General features: G+C 27.6%; 1 protein-coding gene across 1 annotated transcript in view; it reads right to left on the minus strand.

Annotated features, from left to right (window-relative positions):
* Window positions 1–11,376, minus strand: part of LOC129966848 (prolactin-releasing peptide receptor-like) — a 207,805-nt gene extending 196,429 nt beyond the window's left edge. The window contains exon 1 of the mRNA XM_056081436.1: window positions 11,207–11,376. The gene's annotated coding sequence lies outside the window, so the exon portion shown is untranslated. The remainder of the gene's footprint in view (window positions 1–11,206) is intronic.
* Window positions 11,377–15,407: the final 4,031 nt, after the last annotated feature.

Genomic DNA, 15,407 nt, shown 5'->3' on the forward strand with positions numbered 1-15,407 from the left:
TCTCTCAGTATCTCTTAGAAGCAATTGTTGAACAGGTTTTGATCGGCATTGATAAACACTTGATTCATTAAGGATTTTCCAAAAGTTGCTTCTTTAAAGATCACAATCTTCACTGATAAACTGTGTGTTGGTCTAAGGATGATACAGATTATATTCTCAAACATCTTCAGCTTCCATTTCGCTTCCTACATAACGAGCTGTAAGAACTCGATGCCGGCTATTCATGCAACTCGTCTCCCTCAAACATTTCACAACTTTTAAGATCGTCTTCCGTGTAAGGTGAAAGCCTTCTGAGAAACGTCCACAATCCAGGTTCGTTGCAGGTTTCACCTGGCTCCCACATTTATTGTATATTATGAAAACATCTCGTTATTGGCAAGTTTTGCAATGACCTTCAGCGTTAACGTAAAACTCAGCAGATACCCTTTTTTATGATAATATTCTCTGATGAACAGATATGACATTGTACCCTTAATTACATTATCCTTGGAATACTGTAATTTTTATGTTAGGCAGGGCCGAGTTGATCTGCATTTACAGAGAGACAATTCCAGATGACCAGCAGAAGGATTTAAAGGTTTGTAGAGACATTTATTAAAAACTCCGTATGTGGGGACAGAAACATAGCCTTCAGTATGCGAATAACGCGAATTTTCATTGCACCACAATTGTATATGCTCGTATTTAATCTGTAAATTGGCTTTTTCTTTCCTTGCTTTCGCTTTACAACGCAATGGTATTGAATATCACATTATCAAGAAAATATTCATTTTCTACGTTTTGTTTTGATTAGTGATGTGAGCAAAGTATCTTCAATAATTGGAAGTTTTTTGAGAACTTTCTAATTGATTTTTTTCTCGTATCTTTAACCATTTACAGAAAGGACCGTTAATTTAAAAAAAAATGCAGATAGACAAAACTGTTTAAAAAAGTGCCAATTTGTCACTTCAAGTAGCTCATTCAGTAGCTTACTACATCTAGACGCCAATTTTGTGGTCTAATCTGTCACTGTTTAGAAACTAAAATGGTTATAACTGATATAAATGGAAACCTTTTATATTCGTCCTGAGCAAAGTGTTTTTAAAGTTTAGTGTTCAAAAATAAAATAATTCCAAAATTCTATTTTTAAAACTCAAGGAATTCTGAACGCTGTGCTTTTGTCAAGATCTTAAGTTCATTTTTTTGTCATTTTATAGGCAAGGGATGTAAAAAACAAAGTGCATAACAAATCTAAGAGAGGTAGCTTCAGGTTTTGTTGCAGTCATTGTTAATTCAAGTCTTTGGCAATTGGTCATTAAAGCTAAATATTTAATTTAACTATACCAAGAAGGCATATAAAAATGGGGAAAAGAATGCGAATGATGTTGTAATAGCAAAAACAAATTATATTTTAGTGTAAAATTACTCATTTTTCAGAAAAGGCTTTCTAAAGCATTTTGAAATTCAGAAATAATTTAGCCGAAATTATGAAAATACTTAAACTAAAATTACAAAAAACAACGAATATTGAATGAGAACATTATCCAAATCAATATATGCAATTCACGTGTACCAGAACTGTTTTGTTCTTTATGTGGCTTCTTTTCAGATGGTGGTTGAAATTCGAACTATTAAATATCATTGTAAATTTCTTTTCCTCGTGCTTCAAATAACGCTTATACTAAGTCTCAATAAAATACATTATCCCAAACGGTCTCCTTATAAGTCTGTCATTTTAATTATAGTCATCTTGTACAAAAAATTCTCAGGACTGGTCTTTAAGAAATTTACAAAGAATCAAAGATAATCTTAAGTCGTTAGTGCTAAGCAGTTCTTTTTGTCGGAACTAACCGCAGCCATTGAGAATGAGATCATTACCATTAAAGGCTGGCTTCAGATCATCAAAAGACGATAAAATTTTCAATAAATATTTTGTGGAAGGGTTAAAGTTTGAATTTCTAACTTATCCATAATTTATTCTTTCCTCCTTCTGACTATAATTCTCCAATCTGCCAGTTTTACTTGAGCAAAATTAGAAATCCGGATAGCAAAAAAAGAAGGAACTTATCATTTTTTATATTTTGGATTATAAAGAACTACACAAGCCGTTTTGAAGTCACTTGAGAAGTACGAAGAGGAGGTAACTAGCCGCTTCAACAAAAATCCTTCAGAATAAATTTACAAAGGCGGCATAAATGCATATCCCTCAGTATAAAGGCGTATCCTCTCTCATGCATCACTCAGTATAAAAGTACAATTCTGACAGAAATATAATGTACAATAAATAGAGGTAAAATAAGAAATATCATTCATAAATATAAAATAGAATAAGAAATAAATAATAAAAATAAAATAAATAAAGTAAAATAAAACTGAAAATAAGAAAGAAATAAGGTAAATGTGCAATAAAATTAAAAATTAGAAATACATATGTAGCGCAAGTAGTTTTGAAAAATAATAATACATGAAAATACAAGTAAATTATTTAATGTTAAATAATAAAATAAATTTAGACAAAAATTTTAAAAACATAGATAAACAAATAAATAAATAATAAATTAAACATAGATAATATTTAAAAATATTTTCATGCAGATAAACGTGCTTCTCCGAGGAATGAAAAAAATGAACATTTTCACTGCTACCCAATTTAAAACAATAACTAAAAATAGTTACGACGATTTCAATTAATTAATGTGTAAATTCATATGCATTCATTGCGCAATGCATGGTGGTCATTGCATATGCATTCATTGCTCAATGCATGGTCAACCATATGTCGAATTTTCCAGGATTTGATTTTTTTTCTTTGATTGCAGGTAAAACGTAAATCAGACCACTAAAGATGAAAGCAGACATTTTTTTTTAAATCAAAATGAAGTTTCAATTAATCAGGAAGCTTCTGTATGAGGTAGACCTAGTTTGCACATTCCAGTTCCATAAACCAGTCGATATTTTTTAATCGGAAAAGGACGGAAAAGACTCCTGAATTAACATAAGAGTTGCTCTAGGTTTAATATTTAGCTGAATAAATTTTCGAGTACAAAAAAAAAATGTTTTTTACAGTGATTACTTTCTCAATAGCTATTTGAACAAGAGAAAACATGGAAATTAGACCTGGAGTTTTAATTATGGATTCTAAAATTTGGGGAAAAAATGTTTTTCTTGTCCACATAAACATTGAGTTTATTCTTAGAACATTTTTAATTCGTTCATATTATCAAGTGGGCAATTTTGTTAATGTTTTCGTTGACATGTTTTTATTTGAGCGCACTGTAATAAATGGATATGTGTGCGATTATTACTAATTCATTGGTCTGAGTTTAAATTGGCTCTTCCTTCAATAACGTAAGTATTTCATGATAATTATTGAAATATTTAATTCAATTGTATCTTCTAAATACAGCTTTTATTTAGTTTCTGAACTAATGGCCTTTACAATAAGAAATGAATAATTTTGAAATTTTTGTTGAAACAAACTAATTACCCTTTCCTGAAAAAAACTATCAATGCCAAGATGCCTTAATGAATGTAACCATTGGAATCCCGATTAAAAACAGCATCTCTGCAATTAAGATACATCAGAACTCTCTCCAACATTTGTCATTCAAATTCCATGCAAGTAGTCATTCATACATCAAGACACATGCCATTTACTGAGACATTTCAGATAACTTCAAAGGTTACTTGATTTTCTGCAAATTAACTGATCCGCTAAAGCATATATGCATAATTTAGTTCAATGGCAGATCGGCCAAATGCCTAAATAGGAGGCCTAATTCCTACAACTCTTAACACACGCCACTTAGATATATGGCTTTAATAGGATTTTAGAAGCAGATATGTAATTTCTACCTTAAAGTTTCTGCATAACTTCAATAACCACGATAAATTGCATGCTACTTCGTCAAAAGGAGGATATAGCGCTTTTTGCATCTTTTGTATGGATAATGGTGGATATGGAAATTCTAATGATTAGTAATAAATAAATAGTTAATTAAATATGCAATAATGCTATTATAAATAGATTATAGAACTATTATGAAATATCAATATATCAATGTTATATATAGTAAATATGTCTCGATGATAAAAATAATTTTATTATGAAATATAAAGCATTGTGGAATTGGATTATAAAATATAATGTGTTCCTTGGAAGCTTGTCAAGAAGTCGATAATTCAATTAACATATTTAAAAAACGATTTTATTCGAGAAAATTAGTGCCAGAAATAAATTTTTTTGCTCTTATAGATTCATAGTAACATGGATTTCTTTTCCTTTCTATACTTGAAATAAGTGGTAAAATTATGTCCCATATTTTAGACTTCCTTAAAAAATGTTTGAAATGCGTATTTTATGGCCTCGGAAAATAGTTTTAAAACTATTTTTATAGTATCTTTGAAGCATTTCTAATAGAAGATCTTAAATCCTACATCATTATGTTCTTAACAGCCCTTTTTTTTTCTCCTGCTATTTTCAAATAATGCAAGCAAATTTAAAAATCTCATTAGCAATTAACTATCGAGTCAATTTTAAAGATGTGATGAAATATCAGGAGCTTTCGTGAAATGCTCGAACAATCATATTACTCTGATAAAAATGTACTCAAAATGATGGCAGAAAGCAAAAAGTAAAACTTTATTGGCCAAAATACATTGTAACGAATTCATATTCTTCTCCGAGAGAAATATATTTCTGCCAAAGTTCTTCCCAATCCTCGAAAATGCATTAATGCCATTTGTCAAATCCCTTCAGAGTTCTTTGGTTATTTCCTTTTATCGAATTAATGAACACAACGATGGTCACGAAGAAGCAATTTCAATCGTGTAAATAAAAAAAAATCACCCGATGTTATATTTAAGAATATGAAGCTTGTAGAGCCACAGTTGATGAACATAAGACTAAATACAATAGGACTGTGACAAGGCGCGTTGCCTTGGTACAAACTCAATGAATTTTATTATGACATTTCAAGCACTTTTCGGCGAATTCATTCTCAAAGACGACGCAAAGCACTTAATGAAGTATCTTTATTGACTGCTTGGCTTATTGATATGAATTCAGAATGCACAACAAGAAGACAATCAAAATCATTTGGCGTTTTGAACGACTTTGGCGTGGTCTTTACGATCTTGATTAAATATCAATAGCTTTTCACTTGATTGCTGGCCTGTTTCAGTATCAAAAAAGATATATCCAAGTTTTATCATCTGTAATAATGTTTTTTAGTAAGGAATGCTTTGGGAAAGTATTTTTTAACCACGTGAGCACATTGCTGCTTTTGAGACATAGAAATTCCAAAAAGCAACAGGCGTAATTCTACATGTTCTTTTAAACTGCTTGGTGGGAAACCAAATAATATAAGAAATTGTTCATGAATGTTACTTGTTAAATGATGATAGTCAAGCTCCAATTTTCTGATCTTATAAATAAATTTACGTAGATATTGTTAATGATCTTAAATGAATTAACGTTACGTTAATGATCTTAAATCAATTAACGTTACGTTAATGATCTTAAATGAATTAACGTTGAGCTCTATCAGTTCTTGCATCATTTATGAAGGAGAATCTAGCATCTTTAAACTTTTTTTTACCAAATATTGTTGTATTTGATAAACACTTTTTAAACTCTTTTACAATATTTCAGATGCCTTTGTATTAGTGATGGCATTGCAAAAACCAAAGTTAATGCATCTGAATAAAATTCGGCATCTAGGAAATTCAACACAGCGGTATTTTTAGTTCGTTAAATTAAAGACATTTATTTTTAGGCGATATAAAGGAATAAGTTATTATCTGTTGGAAGATATTAATAAAAGTCTTAAGAATATTTGATAAAACTTTTCACACGATATCTGCTATAGATGTATATTAATTGAAGCACTCCGAATACCTTTTTACCACAGTAGTATATCTTCGAACCTTGTGTGCAATTAAATTGCGAACTTCTATGAACAAAACAAATCTCACTGAAACTTTGCCATATATTCTTGAAAATTTTTTATCTTTTTCTTTCAATATTTTTTTTTTTCATATTTCGACAAATTATAAAATTTACTCTTTTTTACAGATTGAAAAGTGAATAATCTACATTCAAATCAAATGTAATTAGATTTTTGTGTCTTGATGATGATACATAGCAATTATTAAATCAAATTTAATGTCTGATAAATAGACAGAGACCTAAATGGATTACGCTTTAGCAGTTAAGAACAAGCATTCCACTCAAACTGCAATACACAACAAAGTGCATATTGATTATTTTTCTAAATCTTATAATGATGTTTTCTATGAGACTGACTTGTTTATTAAGTATATATTTAGAATAAAACATACAATAATAAATCTATATATCTACATAACTTTTCTCTTCAATTTTGAAAACACGCTTCGTGGGAGATTTATTAAAATGTAATGTTTCCAACCTACTAAGATAAAAATTAATCATCTTTCCAAAAGAGAAATAGTAGAGCGGAACACAAACGAAGTACGTACCCTCATTTAGTTTCTATTTAAGACTTTATTGACAGATATTCCCATTATTGCATTTCGAACATAAACATGTTTGCATTAGAATACTCAACGCAAATCTTTGGTTTCTGTTCAAGGTAACATCAATTCATCAAATTTTGTGGTTAAATTACATCATTTTCCTTCTGTATATTAGAAAGTGCAAGTGTTTCCAAAATATGTTTTCACAATATAACAGAATCAATAGAATGTAAAATGTTATGAAATAATACATAAAATTAACTTATTAAATTGAATGATTTTATTGAATTCTCACTTACAAATATAATATAATCATTGATCAATATATTTTTTTTAAATTTAAGTATTTATTATTAAGTAAAAGAATGTAATTTTTTTCTATTAATTCAATTGGATGCAAATACTCAATAATAAAGTTTCGGCTTATCGATATTGATATTCGCGGTTTCAAAAATTGAAACTTACTGAAAAACAAGAATTAAAGTTATGATATTAATATTTTGTTAAAACATAAGTAATTGAAAGCTATACCATGGTTTTTTCCCCAAATTAAGCGATATTTTTTTATTATTATTATGCTGATGTTCAAACATATGGGCTTTAAAATTCTAATAATACATCTACAGTAATATTTTTTTTCTTTTCATTTCATAACAGAGCGTAGAAAATGGGGAAGTCCATGTGTGAGAAATAGAAGTGGAGTAATTAATGTGTGAGTTCTCTACTGAAATTTTCATTACTGCTTTCAGAAATATTTGAAAAATAAAATAGTAATACGAAACAAAATATATTATTATAGATATGGAATACTATTTAACCGCAGCGGATAGCGTGCGTAGTATTTCATTTTTATACGAAACACTTGCTGTCAACATTACATCAGAACTTACTATATCATTTAAAAGACTCTTGGTTTATGCCTGAATGACTGGAGGGAATAGATTACTTATTAAAGAGCGTTATCAGTATGATTTAGCTGATTCGAACAATCTGAAATACATAAGTTTTAACTCATCAAATTCTAGAGTCAATATTCAGTCAGCAACACTCAATGGCTTTAAAATTCTTTGTTAGTCAAATGTGGCAGTGCCAGCCAGAATTCAATCCTCTCGACGATTAAGGATTAGCAGACGAATACTACTTTACCTACTAGTCAACTACGCAATTGCTAGATTATTCGAAGCTTAAGTATTTTCTGTTGTGTGAAACTGTATTATTACATCATGGATCCTTTGCTATTTTTCACTTAAAACGATCGGATATTTAAAAATGCTTGAGGGGATTTTATAGTGTCTTTAAACAGCCAACATAATTGCCAGAGTAATCCTGACATTGTATTCTTTTATTGAACGCTTTGATTTGAAATTTAATTTTCGTGAAATGAGCAAACAATATTAAAATATTCTAGCAATCTTTTAAATGGAGTCAGGCATGTATTTCAACTCATGAACTTCGCATACTTTGAAAACAACTTCGAATACTTCCTGTTGTTTCTCAGCATTTCGAAACTATCTGTATCGTTATTAGCAAAATAGATGCTCAATAAAAATGTTGGTTTCTTTGTGTTCTAGCCTATAACTGAGAAGTTACTTAACATGGAATTTTAAATGATTTGTTATTGATATTTATGCATTTTATCTCATCTAAAGAAATTAGCATATATTATTTATATAACTGGTATAAATTATTTTTTCAGTTAGTTTAACATTATACAAGATTAATAATTAAAATCTAGCAAATATAGAATAAAATGAAATTACAGCGATACAATTCGCAGATCATTTAAAACGATTTACATACAGTGCGAAATAAAAAAAAACATAAAATTGTCAAATTGAGAATTTTACGAGGAAATTATATTTGGTGTGCATGAAGGACTGTCACATTTTGATTCAATTTTAACAAAATATTGCTTTAATTTATATCTTTTCAATATACTATAACCTTTATCAAATTTTAAAACCTTGATTTGGGTACGGACATTTTACGGCATTCTTTTATATATTTTCTTAAGTAAATATCATTACTGACATATAGCAATAATATTTATTTATTTAAAAATATATATATTTTTATGAATTTTTAAATTACATCTGTATAACTGTAAACCGTTATTTTTATTTATGATACATAGTCTACAACACTTCCATAAAAAAATTAACTAGAGAGATTTTAGGATTTTCGATAATATTCATTTAGTAAATTATCAGTAATAAACATACAAAATGAAATAATAAATTATGTCCGTACTATATATGGACTTTATAAAGCACCACATATTATAAATTCTCAAAATAATCCACACTTATAAGCAAAATTTCGAAAGTTGAAACTCTCTCTTAAGCGTTCATAGAATTTCAACCTGTTGCTACTTATAAATAGCTCGGAATTCCTTTTCCCTCTTAATATTTCTTACTGAAAACTTGATAGAGACTGGAGCAATAAAACGCTCAGTCAACGATCAGTTATATCTCTATATTTTATTTTTAACGTCTGCTAAAGTTATTATTCCAAAGTTAGGGATATATACAGAAATGCTTGATAGTTGAAACATACTTTTCTATCAGAATTCCTTCTTCGCAATTCCTTTAATTATTAACACTAAATAAATTGTTCTTTTCAGTTCTGTTTAAAAATCTGATTTTTTTTTAATGAAATTTCAGCTGTAAATTGAAAAGAAAAATAAATTGATGGCTGTAAAAGCAAAAACAGTCTGTTTAGCAACGAGTTATAAGACAACTTTTTATCAAATAATTGTAGGGGCGAATGTTTCGCTAATATTTGGTTTATTGCGTCAAACTAGAATAAATTCCGACTAAACAGAAATTTTAATTTTTTGAATAAGATTTAATTTTATGAAATATTTCTTTTTTTTTAATTCGATGGATGTTTTTCTTTTTTTATTATTTTATTTTATTTTTAGGAAATTTTAAATGTTAGTTTCTAAATATATATATATATATATATATATATATATATATAAAGGTACAATTCATTATTTTCAGGCTAATAAATATTCAAGAATATTTATTTTCAGTTGTTATAATGTATGGAAATTTTGAAGAAGCATATACTCTGATGTTTAAAATTCTATTAAAAATTTCACTGGCACTTTATGAAAATAAAAGACAAATGTCTGGAGCTGCGCATTCCTCAATCAAGTCTTCAACGAGAAAAAATATTGAATGATTAAAAAAAAAGAGAAATATTGAATCTGAATTTAATGATAGAAAAATAAACTCCGCTACAAGAACATTTGTATCTAATTTGATTTGTTTTTATGCTTTTAAATCTAAAATTCGAATTTTCCTTAAGAAATAAATTTTTTGATAAAAGTAATAATTGATTTATGACCGAAATGAATTATAAAAAATATTTAATAAATTTATTTAATATTGGGCTTATTTTGAAAGAGCTTTCATAAGTTAAAATTTGTTTTCAACTTTGAAACTGATAATCTATTTGTTAATGTCAAAGGTATTTCTTACAAATATATATATATATATATATATATATATATATATATATATATATATATATATATATATATATATATATATATATATATATATATATATTTAGACAAATTAAATATAATTTTCCACAGTCGTACTTTTCTAGCTTATTATTAACAGTTTTGAATTTAATTCGATAACATTCTAATTTTTTATATGTATTTGAATTACTGTGCTCATATATGTAATCAAAAGTCACTCATTTTGAAATAACTTATCATAAAACGTTCACTTTCTTAAATAAAAGAGAATAGTTGTAGTCATTATTTATATTCCTGTAACTGTAGCAAAATTAAATACACCCACTCATAAGCATTATATATATGTACGAACTATTTGTAAATGTATAAATATTTTTTTTTAGTTTTGATGTAAACTATTTATCGTATCACTTTATTGAATAAAGACAGAAAGTTTTTAATTAAATCACCATACTATTTATAATATTATTATAATTTCTGAGATTTTTCAGTTAATAGTAAAATATACGTATATTCCAATAAATGTATAAAAATTAATTACGCTCACACATAAGCATTTGTATATATGTGCGAACTACGTAATTTCTTAAATTTATACAAACTTCGTAAACTATTTCGTAAATTTATAAAAACTTTCTGCTTATTTCTTCGTTTTGATGTAAATTATTTATGGAATCAAAAAAGAACGCTTTATTTAATTCATCATACTATTTATAATATTATTATAATTTATGAGATTTTTCAGTTAATAGTAAAATATACGTATATTCCAATAAATGTATAAAAATTAATTACGCTCACACATAAGCATTTGTATATATGTACGAACTACGTAATTTCTTAAATTTATACAAACTTCGTAAACTATTTCGTAAATTTATAAAGACTTTCTGCTTATTTCTTCGTTTTGATGTAAATTATTTATGGAATCAAAAAAGAACGCTTTATTTAATTCATCATACTATTTATAATATTATTATAATTTATGAGATTTTTTAATTAATTGTCAAAGATATGCGTATCATAAATTAATCGAGAATATTAAGTAGCAATATTATTAGAGAATATGAAGTATTTTATTGAAAGAAAGGAATTTTTGTTTTTTAAATGTTTATTATTATTATTATTACCCATAGGGCATAACAATATCTAAAAATATTTTTTACTCGTCTGACAAAGAATATAACGAGTTTTCTTGATAAAAGAAAAATTAATTAAATTTCGTAATCTTACCTGTCAATCACTTTGTATTTCTAACACTATATCAGTATCTGTGGGGACAAAAACGGCAGACGATAATGATTAACTGAGTCCAACGTGCTGACACCGACTGGGAGAGAGATGGGGTTGAGGGGGTCTTCACTGACGACTGGACGAAGGACTTCCAGAGAGAGTGTGTCGAATCTTCTATCGCCAGGTGAAAACGAAGTCTCAAGACAGGCAGGAGTGCAGTTTTACTCAGGACACGAGCGCCCTCATTGGTTGGTTGGAGGTGGAGCTAGGGGTGGGGAAGAATTTATTCTATCGTCTGCTTCCGTGGGAAGGGGCTAGGAGAAAGCCTTCCATCATTCATATTTCTTCGGTTTTAGATGTAAGAGAAAGGGCTGAATAATGGAGGGGTTGGGAACTAATGAATTGTTTTATAAGATGAAAGTGGAATCGGAACTTAGAGATTTTGGGAAGAGCTCTGATGAAATACGTTCCAATTCTATTGCATCTTGATCAAAAGTATTGCATTAAAATATGAAAAAAAGGAATTTTATAATTAAACACTTGGGTGAACAGAAGGATCGCTAGTTGTTTCAAATAATTTTCCAATGGAAAATACATCTTTAATATAAAAAAAAGTATTTCCTTAATAATTTAAAAAAATCAAATTTTGCTAATTCAGTGAATGTTTTTTGATAAATGTTTAGTTCAATATTTCTTATTTGGGAAGTATTTTAACTTTGATCTTTTGTATCAAAAATTGTATTACAGAAATTATTAAATGGAGTAATTACTAACGGAGTTTATTAAATGGCAAAATAAATAATTTATTTCAAAGCCTTCCACCGTTCATATTTCTTAGGTTATAGATGTAAGAGAAATGGCTCAAGGAGATTTGGAATTTAGTGATTTATGAAAAGTGTTTTGATTAAATACGTTCTACTTCTTATGTATTTTGATTTAAAATATTGAATTATGTATATATATATATATATATATATTTTAAATTAGAAATTTGTATTTTTTGGTCTTTTTTAACTATATTTATTATAATTATAATATAATTTATTCAAATTATCTCATCTTTACTAACAAATATCTCCCTTTCTCATAATAATGATAATATTAAAAATAATTTAAATTAACCGATTAACTCAAGATTGAAGTCTGAAAATATTAATTTATTTAATAGGTTCCAAATATATATATATATATATATTGCATAAAAAATCATTAAAAAATTTAATCTTCACACACATGAAACAAATCGAGTGAAATAAAAATAATTAGTTTTTAGAGATGATGATTAAAACTTAAAAGTATAAAAAACTTTTCACTTGAAAAAAGAACGCTCTTATTTTATGAATGTATTAATATTCATAGATTAAGAAGTTCTATTAGCTCCTGCTCAACAGAATATTGACTCATCTAAATTTCCCAATAGTATGTAACAAAATTTGTGGTCCAATAATGTTTAAATCATTAAGTTTAAAAATAATGAGAAAAATATTAATGAAATTGATTTCAGGGTTTCTTGATGAAGTAAAGTTACATAAACAAAAACGTTGAAAGAAATGAAAATTTCCCAATAAGTAAGGAACTAATTAATTATTAGAAACATACATATTGCTTCTTTTCAATATGATTCACAATTTGTTTATAACAAATTAAAATGAATGTAATGCCTCTGAAGAAAATGTTTCAATAATTATTTCGCTTTATTTAAACAAGGAAATCGATTCAATATATTAGAAATTCTGGTGAAATTTCTGGTTATAACTGACAAGCACTTCAAATGTCAATTCTTGAATTGTTTTACAGCACTGAAGATCTGCTTCTATCACATACAATTTATTAGTTTTTGTGAATTGTTGTATTTAAAATAACATTTGTATAATATATAAAATAAAAAACTTATCATATAATATTCCAAAATGAATAATTTCTACACAAATATCATATATTTGCTTGATTATATGTCTGTTATGTGTTTTGAAATAAATAATTAACTTGAAATATAGTAATTTAAATTAAATGTTAGTGGAATCATTTGAAATGAATAAATTACAATGCTATTTAATAGATGAATAAATATACATTAAATGGACTTTTATACTATTCATATACGATTTTAAACAGATAATTAAATACCACATGGTAATTTTTGAGTAAAGCCATAGAACATATTATCTGAAAATAATTAAACGATTTAGGGTCGGATATAATTTTGAAGACATTTAAATGATGAGTTTTAATAGCAATAATATCAAAATTTGCACTTCATTGTGAATTTTACTATTAAAACTTTTTTTCTCAATATTTTTTAAACAATTTTATTAAATTTATAGCTTGCCTTATGATTGTATTGTCATATACCACAAAAGGGTACTATTTCGTTTATTTATTTCCGTTTTTTTATCTCAATTTATGATAATGTTAACAGAGTGAAAAAAAAATATATATATAATTTCGATACAATAAAGACATAACCCATTATTTGTCAATATTTTTTTATTATATTTATTATTTAAATATATTTCAGAATTAATTTAAAATTTTTATTTGTTTATTTATTGTTTTCATTTGAGCAATATATATATATATATATATATATCAGGTTAATATAACTCAAAGGCATTAAAACTCGGGAACGCTTAGTGATGGAAAAATTATTCTTGGTAGATCTTAAATTCTGCTTGGAAGTTTGTTAATAATTTGCAACCAATAACCAATAGAGACATTAGTATTATCTATGACCTTATGCAAATAGTATCTGAAATCAAGACCTCTTAAGAACTTGGGTCACTGTAATTTTAGCAGAGCTGTTAGAGTATAGATGTTGCAAGTTCTGTCTCCACGGATCTTGGAGATGCCATGGTCTGGCCATAAACTCTGGAATTCAAGATCGGAGGTATAAAGTTTTAAACTTAGTTCCAAGAAGTATCCATAATATATGAGCATAAAGTAAACTTAAAATCGTTTGTCGAGAGTCAGATACCCTTCTGTTGGTGTGATACAGAATTTCAGCGTGATAAATGCCGATGCAGATGCCGGCATTGTCATCTGACTGCGATTCAAAATAACAATAATAATCGTAATCAATCATAATAAAGCATTCCAAATCTCCTCTTCTCTTTCTGAGCCGAGAGTTAACATAACCGAACTCAACCAAGCGTCTTATTTTGAGTGGTTTTAATTTACCCATATACACGCATATTATGCAATCAATGATGAAATCTATCATACGAATCTTCCATTCTTTTATCTCTTTGTCCAGGGACTTGAACTTACTGTGACGTATCTTATTTTAATTATAATTAAATGTATATGATATATATTGTAATTGGGAGGAGGTGTAAATACTTAAAAGAATATTCAGAAGGCTATCATTTACTGAAAAAATGCCATGCGACACATTCGCGGCCTTTTTCAAAGTCCACAATGTTATGCGGGGAGCAATGGAGATAAGACATTCATGTATGACAGAAAGTTTCATAGAGACACTCCAGCTGATTTTTTTATATTATCCTAATGCTTTCTTTCATTTCACATAATGCAAGTAAAGTATTCATCTTTTACGTTACATTTTTAATGTTCTCCTATCATTTACAACTATTTTTGTTGGCCCTTTCAGATTTCCTGTGTTTAAAACACATCGAAGTCTATAAGTTCATATTCATAAAGTTAGATGCATCCCGTCGTTTTCATCACCAGAGAGTTCGAAAGCGAAAAAATAGGAAATAAAATGTATTTTTAGTTAACCAGAAACGCTTCGAGTATCATTTGGTATCATTTGTGGAAAAAATGGAAAAATTCTGATCATTTTTTATAAATTTGAAGAAGACATAAACAATTTCACATACAGCTGGAAAACTGCTATGAATTAAATATATTAGTTAGAAGTTGTAATTGTATTTTTTCATCTTAAAGAAATGTTGATTACTATTGCAGCACTAGTTATAGAAACTTTTATTAATGCAGAAATAAAATAATTGCTATTTCTTACATAATTCCATATTCGTACTGCTAATGATAACCAAAATTTAGGCATGCGCATGCAAGAGATCCTAATATTAGACCGGGAAACTCAGATAGTTGCTGTAGACATCTAGAGGAACAAAATTGTTAAGGAATGTGTTTCTCCAAACCAGTTGAGAAGGTAAAAATCGCGAAGCAAGCAGATTCTGAGTCCAGAAGACATTACCACACACATAATACATACGTG

The sequence above is a fragment of the Argiope bruennichi genome, chromosome 4, assembly GCF_947563725.1.
Source record: "Argiope bruennichi chromosome 4, qqArgBrue1.1, whole genome shotgun sequence".
NCBI lineage: Eukaryota > Metazoa > Arthropoda > Arachnida > Araneae > Araneidae > Argiope > Argiope bruennichi.